Raw genomic sequence first — 8,693 nt, 5'->3', positions numbered from 1 at the left:
TTGGTCCTCAGAAGCATTTACAAATTTAAATAAATAACGAAAGACACAAACATTAGGCTCAAAACCGTGTTTACGAGATTGGGCCATATAACAGTGAATAAAACGCTAAGAATTGGGTGTGAATTGGGTCGGACAGACTCGGGCCTCAGCCAAAAGGCGAAAAACGAAAGGATAAGGAGGAAGCCGAAAACCAGCATAGAAGGTTTCCTTATAGACCCGAATGGCCCCAGGCTTTGGGTAGCAGGCCCTATCATTTGGGCCTGGAGCCTCGACCCTATAAGGGTGAGAAATGCCAAAAAGGCGGGCTATGGTACCTACTTGTTCTAGACCAAATCTAGAAGGATAATTATATGCATCTAAGTGTAATATGTTAGGAAAGGCTTGCCCGAATTCGGTTAAAAGATCCCTAAGAGAAATAACTGAGGAATGTACAAGAGATTTTTTACCTCGGCTGGCCCTAGATGGACGGGCAACAGCTTGGGGAACATGGGAGTGAGATGAATCAGAATCCGCCATGGATGAAGACAGAAACCCAGGAAGCTCTTGAAGGTAAGTGAAAAAGATGAAGATTCAAACGGAATCTTCAAAATAAGCCCAGAAAGCGGCGGTGTAGAAAGCCGGAAATCGCTTTGAGGTGGCGTTTCTTGAAAGAATAATTGCAGAGTAGAAGTGAAGAAATTTTATGAAAGTGAAGTGTGAGAAATGAACTCACACTCCACCCCTTATATAGAAGAGCTTAAGGATGCACAAACGTGTGCGGGCCTAAAGAAATGGGCCTAAAAAAGGCGGGAAGCCCATAAAATTTGAATTTTGAAAAGATTTATAATCAAAAATCAAAGTTCATTGAATGAATCAAGGCTCGAAAAGCCTCAACCACGCCCAGAGTGCATGATGCCTAGGCGTGGTACCAAACCTGTCTCCTAGGCGTGGGTGCACAACGCCTAGGATCTATGAACAAATTGGCCTTTAACAATGCCCAGGGTGCATTGTTCCTAGCCGTTGTTAGAAGTGTGGCTCCTAGGCGTGGATCAACAACGCCCAGGAAGCATCAACCTTCAACAACGCCCAGGGTGCATTGTTCCTAGCCGTTGTTAGAAGTGTGGCTCCTAGGCGTGGATCAACAACGCCCAGGAAGCATCAACCTTCAACAACGCCCAGGGTGCATTGTTCCTAGCCGTTGTTAGAAGTGTGGCTCCTAGGCGTGGATCAACAACGCCCAGGAAGCATCAGCCTCCAACAACGCCCATGACGCAAGTTTCCTGGACGTTGTTAAGAAACTGTCCCCCAGGCGTGGATCAACAACGCCCATGAATCATGAGCCTCCAATAACGCCCAGGACGCAAGTTTCCTAGCCGTTGTTAGGAAACTGTCCCCTAGGCGTGGATCAACAACGCCCAGGAAGCATCAGCCTCCAACAACGCCCAGGACGCAAGTTTCCTAGACGTTGTTAGGAAACTGTCCCCTAGGCGTGGATCAACAACGCCCAGGAAGCATGAGCCTCCAACAACGCCCAGGACGCAAGTTTCCTAGACGCTGTTAGGAAACTGTCTCCTAGGCGTGGATCAACAACGCCTATGATGTATTGAGCAGCAAAAGTTCTATTTTTCTGATTATTTGATTAATTAGAAAAGTGGGTTAAAATAGGGAAAATTGCTAAAAAAATCCCAATAAATAGGGAAAATAAGCAAAAAAATCCCAGAAAATCAGGAAAATTAAAAAATAATTTCCAAAAATTATTTTTATTGAAAATTCTTGAAAAAATTAAGGATAAATCCCAGAAATTAAGGGAAAAATCCAGAAAATTAAGGATGAATCCCATAAATTAAGGGAAAATTCCAGAAAATTAAGGATAAATCCCAGAAATTAAGGGAAAAATCCAGAAAATTAAGGAAAAATCCCAGAATTAATGGAAAAATTCCCAAAAAATCCTGAATAAAAGGAATAGAAGTAAATCGTTGTAAATGTGTAGGTCGCTCCACACTTTACGCAAAAACGGTACCCTGAAAGGGAATGAACGAACTTAACTTTTGCGAAATCTTATACGGTTTCCCAAAAGTTGGGGGCAAATGATAGGGATAAATAAATCCTGATTATGTAATTAAATATTACAGTAATTATACATAATTTGGGCTACTAGACCCAATAAGAAGATGTATGACATTCAGACCAAAAAGGTCAACACATTGATCAGGCCTGATGGACCAGATCATGCATGATGGAACAAAGAAGGCCCAAAAGCCTTGATTATTTATTAATTTCATAATTAATAAATAAAGGAGGAAAATAGCTATTAAAATAAGTCCTAGTGGGAATATAAATCCTTGTAGATTGGCCTCCAAGGAACCTCATGGGATAAGGAATCAGCTTCCTACTTCCTAGGACTCCTAAGTCTATCCTAATTCAGAGACTTGACCACCAAGTCTCCTATACCAAGTCCAATTCAAGGACTCCCCCACCTATATAAGGGGCCTCACCCCACAAATCAGAACTACATTTTTTGGCTTGATTCTCTAATTCACAGAGATACGTAGGCATCTCGTAAAGGCAGAGTTAAACTATGAAATACGAGAGCAGCCATTAAAGGCCTTGAGCTCCCGAATCTTAGTAATAAATACAGCAAATAATAACCTTAATTTTTTATCCATAACACTACCGATTCATCCTTACAACTTGTTATTACCATATTGAATACACCTCGAGGGATCTCCTCTCAGGTGTATTGGGTTCCCGTTATTGATGAATCATGATGGGTTACCAATCTTATCCCCAACCTCGACTTAAGGACTACAACATGCCCAAGCCCCTTAGTCAGTGGATCGACTACATTATCTTGAGTTCCTTTGAACTCTATAGCAATAATCCTATCAAACACAAGACCCCTTATAGAATTCAGTCTAACTTGGAAGTGTCTCTTTGTCTTAATATTATACTTCATACTTCTGATCTTGTCGATAGCTGTACGACTATCACAATGAATAGAAATGGCAGGAAACGACTTGCTTACTACATGTAACTTTGACATGAGTCCATGTAACCATTCAGCCTCCGTCCCTGTGGCATCAAGTACACACAACTCAGCCTCAAAAGTAGACTGGGTAATCAAAGTCTGTCTAGAAGACTTCCAGGACACTACTCCATCCGCAAGGGTAAACACATATCCAGTCACTCTATTAGAACCGAATTTATTAATTATCCAACTTGCATAGCTATACCCCTCGAGTACCCCCAAAAATCTCCGGTAATGCAAGCCAGTGGAAATAGTTCCCTTAAGATATCTAAGAACTCTATCTAGTGCCTCTCAATGAGTCTTGTTTAGCTTGTATATCTAGCTAACTTAGACACTGAATAAGAAATATCCGACCTAGTCACATTAGCAAGATATTGCAAACTCCCAATAACCTGAGGATACCTTAACTGAGACACGGGAACTCCTGAAATATTCTTGACTATAGCAATTTTTGAATCATATGGTGTACTAGCGATTATACAATTTGAATAACCGTACTTCTCAAGTATAGATTTCTCTATATAAGGAGAGTATGACAATGTTATTCCATCAGTTGACTAAGTCAACTTGATCCCAAGAATCACACTAGCCTCACCAATATGCTTCATTTCAATGTGCCTCTTCAAGAAACTCTTTGTTTCATTAATAATCTAAATATTGGTTCCAAATAATAAAATATCATCTATATACAAGCACACAATCACTATATCTAACCGTATAGTAGACACACTTATCACTTTCATTGACTAAAAACTCGAAGTCTAAAACAATTTTATCAAACTTTTTATATCAGTCTATTGGTGTTTGTTTAAGGTAATATATGTATTTGACTAGTCTACATACTTTTCTCTCATTACCAGAAGCAATAAATCCTTCAGGCTGATCCATATAAGGCTCTTTTTGATGGTCATCATGAAGAAAAACTGTCTTTACATCCATTTGATGGATGATAAGACCATGTACGGAAGTCAATGCAATAAGTTTTCTGATTGTTATCATTCTGGAAACAGGAGAGTATGTATCAAAATAGTAAATGTCTTCCCTTTGCCTAAAGCTCTTAACAACCAGCCTAGACTTGTACTTATCTATTGAGCCATCATGGTTTAGCTTCCTCTTGAAGATCCATTAACATCCAATAGTAGAAATCCAGGTGGGAGATCAACTAACTCCCATGTTCCTTTAGAAATAATTGAGTCAAATTCACTCTTCACAACGCATTTTCAATGCCTTCTATATGTAATCATCAATATTGTACTGATTACCTGTATTTGCCTTCGAGTCAAAATTCTCACCACTATGATATTTCCCACCTTGAGGGACTCGATTCCAATCTTTACTTTCACTTTTACGTTGCTTGTTGTTATTCAGTTTATCCATCAACACAATCGTCCTGTTTGTTAAAACCTTGAGAGTCGCGGTAAAAGCCGACATATATGTTGCAAGATCTTCTTTGGTAACTATATTTTCCATACTGAATCAATTAACGAAAATACATGATGATATAACTTCCTCTAATGTCGCAACACAAAAATGTAGGAAAAACAAATGTTAATTCTCGTAAAGACTCTTACACGAGAAATCCTTTAATACCTTTAATTTACAACAAAGATAATAGAAAAACTCTTAGGGATTAATTTTAATAAAAGATTCATAAGATTATTTATATAGGGATATAAAACCTTATAACGAAATAAAACCAAATCCTAATAAAAAAATAGATAATAATTAAAAAGTAGCGTGATCATGCAGTATTTAAGCACGATAATGCAAAATCAGTAATCCTCTATAAAAGCTTCTGCCAATTCCTCTAGAAAAGTTTGTGCCAATTTGTCATGATCTGTAGCATGATCATGTCATCATACATTCCAAGTAGCGTGATCATGCAGTTCTCAGCGTGATCATGTCTTTCCTCTTTTCGCATCTCAATATACGGTTGTTGTGCACCAAAAAATTTCCTATATCATATATACTATTATATAAAAGATGAAATATTGATAATTTTGGTACGGTACCTGTTTTTTGGTACAGAACTGAATTTACTTAACTGCCCTAACTTAATAATTTTTAAAATTATATTTATTTTAATATATTAAACTCAATTAGCAGTCAAAGACAACTATATTATGATAATCCCAACATATACATATATCATCAGTGGACCAACTCATTCACTGCTGCCGTTTGTCCACCAATAATCGGAATTACCACCGTCAACGATTGGTTTCCCCAACCATGTGTCTTCTTATAATAAATTTGAATATCCTTACTCATGTTAGGTGTATATTTTTTCCCTTATATGTATCTTTTTTTTATAAAAGTGACTATTATAAAAGGTTTTTGGTACATTATTATAAATAAAACACTTCAGCGTTTAAATAATATTAATATTTTAAAACTTATAATAATTAATTACAATTATTCTTAATACAAGTAATATATAATGCAGCTCCTCAAACTCTAGCCATTCTCAATTTTATATCTTAATTTAGATGTGTATGACAATTTGATTTAAACATGAGCTCATTTATTTTCCAATTAATTTTAATAATAATATTTGCTATAAATTTATTGTAATTATAAAATATGCATGTATAACAAAGAAACAAATATTAAAATACCCGTACATAGCACGAAATATTGGTACGATTCCTGTTATATTTATTAAATTGTTATTTTTACTAAATTACCTTTACTTGGTTATTTTTAGGTACTGTTATTTTAAACTTATTTTAATCTTAATTGGTATAAAAATCCGTTACCTTTTTTAACTATAACACATTACCAAAATAGAGATAATTTGTTATATCGTGTACATGTCTCGAACAAAAAATAATATATATATTATTCGCCAGGGCAAAAAAAAATTATATATTATTGAACCAGACTAAAATAAAACTAAAAATTAAAATAAAATTCGTTTATTGGTATGAAGATCTCATGATAAAGGAAAATAATATACATAATTCATCTCTGTTAAAATAAAATTTATTATTGAGTCGGGATAAAATAAATTCAAAGTAGATAAAATTTGATTAATGGGATTTGGTCACAACAATATAATGGATTTCGGGACAAAATAAAATAATAAATACAATTTATCAGCTATTGCAAAATTAAATTCAGATATAAATTGTTGATCAGTATATGACATCAGCCTAAAACAAATTTTTTATATCTTAACTTATATGCATATGACAATTTGATTTAAACATGAGCGCATTTATTTTCCAATCAATTTTACTAATAATATTTGTTGTTAATTTATTTTAATTATAAAATATGCATATATAATAAAGAAACAAATATTAAAATGCCTGTACATAGTAGGGGATACTGGATTCATGTTATTTTTGCTAAATTGTTATTTTGACCAAATTACCTTTACTTAGTTATTTTTAGGTACTATTATTTTAAAACTATTTTAATCTTAATTGATATATAAACGAATTACCTTTTTTTTTTTAACTAAAATACATTACCAAATAAAGATAATTTGTTATATCATGTACATGTCTCGAACAAAAAATAATATATATTATTCGCCAGAGCAAAATAAAATTATATACTATTGAACCGGACTAAAATAAAACTAAAAAATAAAATATAATTCATTTATTAGTATGATGATCTCATGACAAAGGAAAATAATATACATTATTCGTCCCTATTAAAAATAAAATTTATTATTGATCCAGAATATAATAAATTTCAAAGTAAGCTAGATATAATTAGTGGGTTTTGGTGAGTACAATATAATGGATCTCAGAACAAAATAAAATAATAAATACAATTAATCCAACTATTACAAAATTAAACCCGAATATATAAATTGTTAGTCGGTATAATGACATCAACATAAAACAAAGTAATATATATATGATTCATCCGAGCTAAAATAATATAATATTAAATCAAGTTAAAATAAAATTAAAAGCAATTAAATTATTAAATATTAAAAAAAATACGATGCAAACGAAACACTGAAAATTTTGACACTGTAACGATTTTTTGGTAGTTAATTTTGCGTAGGTACCTTAAATTATATATTTTTATAAAAGTAATTTCATGAGAAGATTTGCACAAGTGTAATTACCTTATTCAATAAAAACACAATTGTTTTTATTTTTCTCAACTCAAACACAAATATCATCTCAACTAAAACACTGTATTTTCTATAAATATCATGGGAATTTCTATTTAATAGAATAAGATAATATTATTGTAATTTACTAATAACAAACCAAATTAGCCTTATTTAATTATATACTTTTATAAAAGTAATATTTATGAAAAGATTCCATACAGTATCTAAAAATATCATGGTAATTATTTTTTGACTTTTGTAATCATAACACGTTATCTTTTTCTATCTTTCTTAACTAAAACACATTTTTCTAGAAAAATCACGTGAACTTCTACTTATGAATAAAATTATATTATTGTAATTTATTAATAACCAATAAATAATCTTTATAAGGTAAAATGCACTTCCTTTTATATTTTCCCCAACAAAACCACCTTTTTCCTAAAAAATAACACAAACAATTCTATTTAATAAAGTAAATTGATAACATTATAATTACAAATAACTAACCAAATTCTTTTAACCAAAACGCATTATCTATTATATATTTTCTAATTAAAACACTTCATTTTCTAAAAATATCACGAATATATAAGTATATACAAATATATATAATTATAGAAACATATTATTTAAAAAAAAGTGCTAAAAAAATTAAATCCTCATATAATTTCTTGATCACTGAAATGAGCGTAGCAGGCCAAAAATGAAATAATAATTATTAGTGTATGTCCTAAAACAGAAGTAGACCAGACTACTTTATTAAAACCAATTTATTATCTGTTTGTAGGTATATGAATCTTTAAAACCAGTATAGTATCCATTTATATGTATAATGAGCCTAGACAAATTAATGTAAATCATAAGCCCGACTAAAGCAAAAAATTAAAATCAAAATGAATATAATACACTATACTATCGCAAAATTAGAGCCAAACATAATCTGTTGGTATGAGCCTAGGAACATCTCCAACAAATTTTTTATATACTCTTAAGTTTAAAAATAAAGAGTAATGTTAAAATTTGAGCTCCAAGAAACTCTTACAGACTCTATAAAACCTTAACCTCTTCTCCCTCCTCAATTATAAGAACCTTTACCTAATTCTTAACTTATATTTTATATTAAAATATTCTCTCTCCCTCTTATTTTGTCTTTTTATAACTTAAATGTAATTTTAATCATAAAATAATATATAAAGAGTGTGTTTAAAAATTATTGTTGGAGATGAACCTACCTTATTTTACCGGGAGCTAATTTTTTATATTATTTTTAAAGAGTGAGCTGAGAGTCTCTTCGAGATGCTCAAACAGGCTAAAGCAAAATAGGTGTACTATACTCGGGATAAATTAAGTAATATATAATACTAATCCGAATTTAAACAAAATAATATTATTGATAGGGGCAAAAAAAATATAGTTAGTTGGATTTGCTGCATCGGTTAAAACAAAATAATAAATACTACTGACGTAGTTAAAAAATTTATACTATTAAATTGAACTAATACAAGATTAGAATTGAAACAAAATAATAATGGAATCGGGCAAAATCAAAATAATGTATACTGCTTATTCCCGCCAATAATAGGTAAGTCATACTAAATA

Source organism: Apium graveolens, unplaced genomic scaffold (assembly GCF_009905375.1).
Source record: "Apium graveolens cultivar Ventura unplaced genomic scaffold, ASM990537v1 ctg1410, whole genome shotgun sequence".
NCBI classification, from domain to species: Eukaryota; Viridiplantae; Streptophyta; class Magnoliopsida; order Apiales; family Apiaceae; genus Apium; species Apium graveolens.
The sequence above is the reverse complement of the archived record's forward strand: the minus strand, read 5'-3'. Positions refer to the sequence as shown.